The sequence below is a fragment of the Mustela erminea genome, chromosome 4 (assembly GCF_009829155.1).
Source record: "Mustela erminea isolate mMusErm1 chromosome 4, mMusErm1.Pri, whole genome shotgun sequence".
Classification (NCBI taxonomy): domain Eukaryota; kingdom Metazoa; phylum Chordata; class Mammalia; order Carnivora; family Mustelidae; genus Mustela; species Mustela erminea.
In genome coordinates, this window is record NC_045617.1 from 43,374,036 (window position 1) to 43,381,710 (window position 7,675).

The 7,675-nt window shown below is 45.3% G+C and overlaps 1 protein-coding gene across 1 annotated transcript in view; it reads right to left on the reverse strand.

The window, feature by feature from the left end:
* Positions 1-7,045, reverse strand: part of HTR1E (5-hydroxytryptamine receptor 1E) — an 87,567-nt gene extending 80,522 nt beyond the window's left edge. Inside the window, exon 1 of the mRNA XM_032339109.1 lies at positions 6,523-7,045. The gene's annotated coding sequence lies outside the window, so the exon portion shown is untranslated. The remainder of the gene's footprint in view (positions 1-6,522) is intronic.
* Positions 7,046-7,675: the final 630 nt, after the last annotated feature.

A 7,675-nucleotide genomic window follows, 5' to 3' on the forward strand; every position in this document is an offset into this window, starting at 1 on the left:
GCAGTTTTTCTGTTATATGTCAGATGTCGTGCAGGTCAATCATAAAAGGAGAAGTTATGGCAAAGTCAAAGTGTGTTTCAAGCATTAAACACACACATGCACACACACACAGACCCTTTATGATTATTTAAAAAGCTCCTTCTGAAGACAGTTGGCAGGATACCCTCTCTACCTTCTCATGAGAAATTCTGCATCAAGGGACCTCATAGGTTTATAGGGATTCTTGCCTTCCACCCACTTGCTGTGGTTCAAGTGATATATTTACTTGCTGAAATGGGAGGGAGGAAAGACTAAAGGTGAAATGGCAAATTATTCACAACAGTCTGTAAACTCCACAGTGACTTGGAAACCTGGATATATGAAGTAAGTACATGCAGGTGTCAGAGTTGGGCTGCACCTGGAAGGTTGTCTAACTTAATCCCCTGTAGCTGAAGTCCAAATAAGCAAATGTCCTGAGATGGACACAGAGGCATACTGCCCAGATCCCTCTTTCAAGTAGGAGCTTGTAGCCAACTGCTGAGATTGGGTCAGGACAGCCTTTAGCTGTCTGCCCCTTCTAGGATGTCCTTGGCTGTAGAGAGCTGTCTTTCCTAAGACACTGCTCTTCTTGGGGCAGCTCACAATCAGCGCCTGAGGGAGGAAGGGGTTGGAAAGTCTGACCTTTTTGGTCTAGCTTGGGACAGCTTTGATGGATCATTGTAGTTCAGACTCCCTACAGGGTTGGCTGAGGCTATTGTTGGATCAACTCTGCAGCTCAGTTTCTCCCTCAGTCCACCCTTGTTTCCTTCCACCCATTCAGTGTGGTTCTCAAGGACATTTCCTAATCAACATCAAGCACGATAAACCTCATCTTGGACTATGTTTCTCTTAGAGCATGGAGAACCCAACCTGGGACATGTTCCCAGGCATGCTGTACTTCCCAGTGCTGCAGAGTGCACCCCACCCCCACAGTCCGTGTTTCAGATAGTGTTAGACAGCTCTTCCACCAAGTGCTGCAATCTCCTTCTCTGCACGTGTTGTTAACTAGATCCGTCCTCTTGAACCAACCAGAACAAGACTAGGCTGTCTGCATTCTATTTTGTTTACTTCCATTCTCTTGCCCAGAATTCTGTCTTGTACCCTAAAAGGTAAGCCAAAGTTTTAGCTGATTCATTACCATCTCCTTCTTTGTAGGTAATTATGAGACAAATTGAAGGGAAAAGCAAATGATTCATAGGTCAACAGTTCAGGAAACATGAAGCAGTTCATGTTTCTTTTTAGGAGACTAACCATTACAGTTTGGGGTGTGAGGGGCGCTTTCGCAGGAGAAAGGGACAATGGTGGGAGCCAGGGGAGAAACAAAGTGCTTCTTTCAAACACAGATCTGTTTCTGTCTAATATCTGCATCTTATCATTTCCTTTTCCCACTGTAGCCTTAACTCATCCTGTTCTTGTTTCACTCTCTCCATGTCCACTGCTACTACCTTGGCTAGGGCTCTCACAATAACTGCTTCTTCCACACTTACTCTCTCCCACTCCATAGTGTGGAGCAAGAGGGAGGTCTTGATAACACCAACCTGATTATTTTGGTCAGCAGCTTAAAATACCATAATAAAGCATTATCATAGCAAAAACCTGGCAACAACCCAATTGCCCATCCATGGGAGAAAGGATCATTTCCCTGTGGCACATTCATAAACACAGTCCTGTATAACAACAGCAATGAATGAACAGATTACTAGCATAACCATCCACATGAACAAGTCTCACGAATATAACACGAACCAAATCATGAAAGGTAACATTCTACACAATTTATATAGATATAAAGCTCAAAATAATCTGTGATGTTGGAATGCAGGGAGGTACATTTAGGGAGGGTGAAGTCACGACTGGGTGGAAACACAGGAGGGACTTGTGCTTTGGCGATGTTCCACTTCTTATCTTGGTGGTGGTTAGTGACATGGGTATGTTCACTTAGAGAAAAGTAACAACTATGATTTGTATGTCTCCCTGTATGAACATTAGTCTTAATAAACATATTTACAAATCCTGTAATTATTCCCTCAGGCCTATAAGGTAAAGTCCAAATTCATAAGATCCCCTCAATGACAAGCACATTTCTCAAACCTCTCTAGGTATTCTCCTCGTGTATGTTGACTTCACTTAATCTGAATTTTTTGCCTCTCCCTGAAAGGGACAGCAGGGCAGGTGGTTGAGTGATAAATACAGGTTTTTAATGAATGAATGCGGGGTGATAATTGTGGGGTTGATAACAGTTACCCTACAGCGCTTTTGTGAGGATGAAATATAAGAATGTACGTGCAGTTCTTGGCACAGTTCCTGAAGCATAGCAGACACTCAGCATTTGTTAGCTCCTTCCTCCTTTTCCTTCCCACTAGTGCAGATGAATGAGCCTATGGTAACTCTGGTCATTATTAGGGTAGTGTTGCTGAAGTCACTTTTTGAGCGGTATGGCCTATAAATCTCATTATCCATTTGGTGGAGTTTATTCCCCAAAGACACTCTGACTTGTCTCCAATTCCCAAGAATACAAGTCTTGACACAAATGTGACTTTCTTGGGCAAGCTGTCCCAACAAAACTCATACTTTAATGTTTAAGTCAGATCCCTTGGAAATATCACCACATACCCATTATCTGATAAAGGGATAAAGAACAGCTGCAGCTCAGGAAAGACATTTCATGGGGTCTGGTTTTACTTTATTTGAGCACTGTAGGTAGATGGGGTCATTAGAAGGATCTGAGAGTTTTAGAACTGCAAGCTGCTGCTTCTATTGGTTCCTGTTTTTCAAAATATTACCTTCTTGCTATAAAAATGCTTTCTTTCTCATGCCAGATTTCATAAAGACCTTCCATCTGGTCTGTCCTGATAACTAGAATCTTGAGATGCTCACTCCTCTTACAACTTGTACTTTAAAATGATCCAGATGTAGAAGAATTAGGTTTTATAGCTTTTTCTAAAGGATTTTGTCTTCCTAATCCTACAACTGCATGTATTGAGAACTGACCAACAGGAGAGAGCTCTAACAATGAACCTATCACAGGTTTTCTGCTGGCTAGGTTATTTTTAATTTGTCATGTCTTAGGAGAATAAAACCATGACATAAAAGAATTGAAATCTCTTAGAATAAGGACGATACTGAATCAGGTAATCCATAGTGAATCAGGTAATCCATAGTGGGCAAGACAAAAAGGAGAGAGGAGAGAGACAGAGAGAGAGATAGAATACTAAGAATGAAAAACAAGATTAGAGTCAAACTGTATTAGAAATAGAATTCTCAAGGATTTTATCAATTTGTTGTCTTCTAAGAGTATGCTAAATTGACTAAATGATCTTTATTAATTCTGGTCCTTAGTTTCTTAATCCACAAAATGTGGGAAAGGATACTAAATTTTGACAGGTAGATGGGCTATTGATGAAAGTCCCTGCACTCCCAGGAGGATAGACTTTGGTAAATTCACTCACCGGGGCCCCAAGCTGTAGAGACCCCACAACGACTCAGGGAGGAGGAAACAAGGGAGTAGTTAGCCACTCTGAAGAGCTGTCCCATTTCCCTCTTTCTCTCTCCTATTCACCCATCTGCTCCCCTTTTCTCCTTCCTTGTCTACCCATCTGCTCCCTCCTGGCTCATAGAGCATACTTATCGTTAATGTTTTCCTGAAATTAATATTCACATAATTTCATATGTACAAAAATGTGGGAGGTGGAGAAAAAAGGACAGTACAGCATAAGATGCCCTGAGATGGCCTTAAGAGCATATGGCATGAACAATAAATCCCCATTTGGTTAAAATTCATGTCTTGAGCATCTTCAAGCTTATTTTCTCATGTAAATAAGCCTATAGAAGTGGAGGAAAGATCGCCCCCTATTAAAATATTAGCTTTAGATCTTTTACTTGTAAAAGGTAGTGTAGAAATAAAATTCTAAGAAGGACCACAGACACGTGGGGAAAAAAATGGCATGTGCATAAAGGCAAGGTCTAGGGAATCAGACGTTTGAGCCATAAGAAGATAACCCAATGGTCAGGGTCTACTGTTTTCTGTAAAGGGATATATTTTTTATCTGAAGCCTTGGACTCTTGGTGGTGGTGGTTGTGGTGGTGTAATATGCTGATGGGAATGAGCTTTAGCCAGTTCAGGCAAGATGCTGCTGGTGATGATCTCACTTTGCTCTCCAATAATAATCTCATCAAACAGCAGGGAATGGGAATATATTGCAGTGTCACCTGAGCTAGCTGCGTGTCCTAGATTTTCTTTCTTCCTAAATACTCTCTCTGAGACATCCTGACTTGGTTATTTACCTCAAAAGAAAAGTAATTTATTTACATAATTGATGCTGACCAGGCATCAGTAAGAAGAAATGGAGAGCAAATGTTTTAATAGGTACCGAAACGGCTAACAAAGGGGCCATCGGGGTGAGTATCAAGGGAAGTCGTGGTTTATACATGAACATGTGCCCAAGAGAACTGTGTGTCTGTGAGGATACTCAGAAGCACCTGGCCTAGGAATATGGCCCCAAATAAAGTCCCCATGGGCAGAAGAGGAAATGCAAACTTGAGTTTACTGTTGGTGATGTTGATTCCTGTGGAATTTTAAGTTTGCCAGCTGGTAGATATAAATGGTCAATTTGAACACTTTTTAATATAAAAATAGTCTGTGAAGTTTTCATCCCTGGAAATCTTTATGAAAGGAACAATTACCATCTAAAGGAATATTTAGGCATGCATTTGTCAAGACCCCGAGAACCAGAGTTTTGGCTACGTGATTTATCGAGCTCCTTTCCGGCTCTGTCATTACAAGTCTCAATTTATACAGAGATCTGTAGCAGTCCTTGTGTTTCAAAAGCCCATATCAGGTGATGATGACATAATAGCTAAGTTTTATCAACAATGATGAGTCAGGATTTGAATGAGTTTCTCTGTATAGTTCTCTAGTGATGAAATATCTGGGCAGAAGTATTTCTCCCACCTCTAGGCAGCAAAATGGTTCATTGTGGAGGTGCTATGTAATTTCAGAAATAAGCAACACACTTTGCTTTAAACATGGTGCAGAAATTGAACCGAGTCCCACTCAGGAGGCTTGCTTCATTTTCACGGTTCTGTGGTCTAGGAGCTAAAGTTCTGAAGGGAAGAGAAAGGCAGGCAGGCATATTTTTTTGCACTTGTTCAGTGGGCCTCAAAAGCCTCTGCTCACTTATTTGTTGAAGACGGGTCATCTCATTTAATTCAGCAAGAATACAAGTGCACCAGCAAGTGCAGAAAGGCTGGCTCATGATTTCCTCTCTGTATTTCGAACATGTATTTAGAGGTATTTCCAATACGCTCCCCATGGAAGAGGCTGCTCAGGCAACAAGACCCAGGCCCCTGCTTCCTGCTCTCCAAACTGTTAAGTCAGGGAAACCTCAGATTTATGGATCATGCTGGGTGGTTAAGGTCAGGCACATTATATCCAAATGTGTAACCACAGAAAAATGTGACACAGATTAATGTCAAGTTCAGAATAGGAGCATAAACTGTTGGAGTTTGGGGTAAAAGAAGAATGGTAGGTGAACACCACAGATTTGGGGAAAACACCCCGCCCCAACTTATTTGACCATCTATTATTCCCTCCTGGGCTCGGAGAGATTTGGTGCAGGAGGCAGGGAAGGACAGTGAGGAAGGTTAGGAAGAAGCATCCTGGGATGCTGACACCCTCCGCCTCATCCTCCGAACTCAAGGACGAGCAGGGTTGAGTGGAATCCAAAATTGGACACAGCCCCCCAAAATAAAAATATACTAAAGTATATATATTTTAACTATGCGAAACCATGTTCATCCTGTGATAGGAGCAGGAACCCCTTCCATTTAGCCTGGATGCCCTTTCGTCTTCATTAAGCAGGAGGCCAGTCTCTCACCTTGCAGTACTGGGTGGAAATAGCTAAAGACCAAACTTCCTGTCTCAACTCTCACTTTCCAGGTTTATTCTGTAATTTAAGAAAATGAGTCAACCCCATCACCTGCACACCTGGGTATTTTCTTTATCAGGACTAAGCACATCATTATTTTCTGAGGGCTGGAGAAACCACACCGTCCTTTCTAATCAAAGGTTTTTCAATCAGCCTTGGCTTTGAAATCACCTCGTCCTCTAGCGGTCCTCGCCGCACACCCATCTCCGCGTGATTTCCACTCAAGTTTTTTTTCTCCTGGCACCCCTCCCACATTCATTTCATCTTTAAGCCGCCTCAAATCCTTTTGCAAGGAAGCAGGATAAAATTCTCAAACCACAGTTATACACAATGTCGACGCTCAGCTTCACACATTTGAGGGCTGTCTGACCGAGAAATGCGTTCCTCACTAAGAGGGTCCAAGGGCAGGCAAGTGCCCAGGCGACCCCCCCTAGTCTAGCTCCCCCCGTGCCCTCCACCCACGCTGCCTTTGCGCCTCAGAGGGGGCAAAAATTCCTAAAGCAGCGCTTGAGCCCCTCACCCGAGGAGGGGGTGAGCAGGGAAGCCGAGGTCCTCCCCGGCAGCGTGCGCCCCTCACCTTGTGGACCGTGCGTGCAGCCGCGTCGCACTGGGTGACCTGGGGCGTCCCGCTGGTTGCCGAAGTCTCACTCCGAAAACGCTCCGTGCTCTCCCGAGCTTTATCAAAGCACAGCTTCTCTCAACATCCGGCTCTGGGGCACGCTGAGCTCAGGGGGCGAGGGCCCCTAAGCGTCCTTTGCCCTCGCCGGTGCCCCCAAGCTGCCGCGAGAAGGAGCCAGGAGCGGGGCGCGCTGGGCAGCCGGGTGGCGCTGCGCTTGGAGAAGTCTGGGCGCCCCGACTGGAAGAGGAGGCGAGAGGGAGAGCGGGGAGGGGGAGGAGGAGGAGGAGCAGGAGCCGGAGCAGGAGCAGGAACAAGAACAAGAACAGGAGCAGGGGGCAGTCTACTGAAGCACCCGGCAGGTTGCAGGCACCCAGGACGCCACTGAACGGCGAAGGGGGTGGGAGGGACGAAAAGGTGAGCCGGGGTGCAATGCGGGCGGTGGCTGCGGAGGACAACTCGAGGGTCGGAGCTCCGAGGTGCTTCAGGTCTTGCTTAGGCTGTAAAAGAAAAATTCTGGAGCGGATGGTGCCGTCAGGGCTCCCGGTTGCAAACACTAGAGGGCAGCGCTGTCCATGCTATAAGCCTGGCCTATGGGTTTGGTGGTGTGGACGCGGGTCCCGCATTCAGAGCCCTTTGTTGGGGACGGTCCAGGAGGAGAAGGGTCCAGGTGGTCCAAGGAAAGGCAGATCTTATTTATACTCCTCTTCTGTGGCCAGCCTTGGTTGGGGAGAGAGGAAATACAGTCGTTGGCAGGTTTGAACTTCGCAGCTTTGTGGCTCCTCCAGGCAAATCCCATGGAAGTGAATTACTCATCTTTCCTTGAGGGGAAAATTACAGTCAACATTCACAGGGTGCTTTAAGGGGTTGGATGAGAAGAAGAGGGTGGGGAAGAAGTAGGGGAACGTTGGGGTGGGGAAAAATGGAAGGCGGCAGAGAGGTAGAGAAAACAAGAGGAGAGAAGGGGAAGTGATGGAGGTGGTATTTCAGGTTGGCAAGTTCTCTGTGCTCTTCCCAGTGTTCCAGGGGTATCCACCTGCTGCAAGGTGAGAGCAGCTGACTCGAGAGGGACTTTATGGAATCCTGACACTGCTGAAGGAAGCTTCCTGAGCAT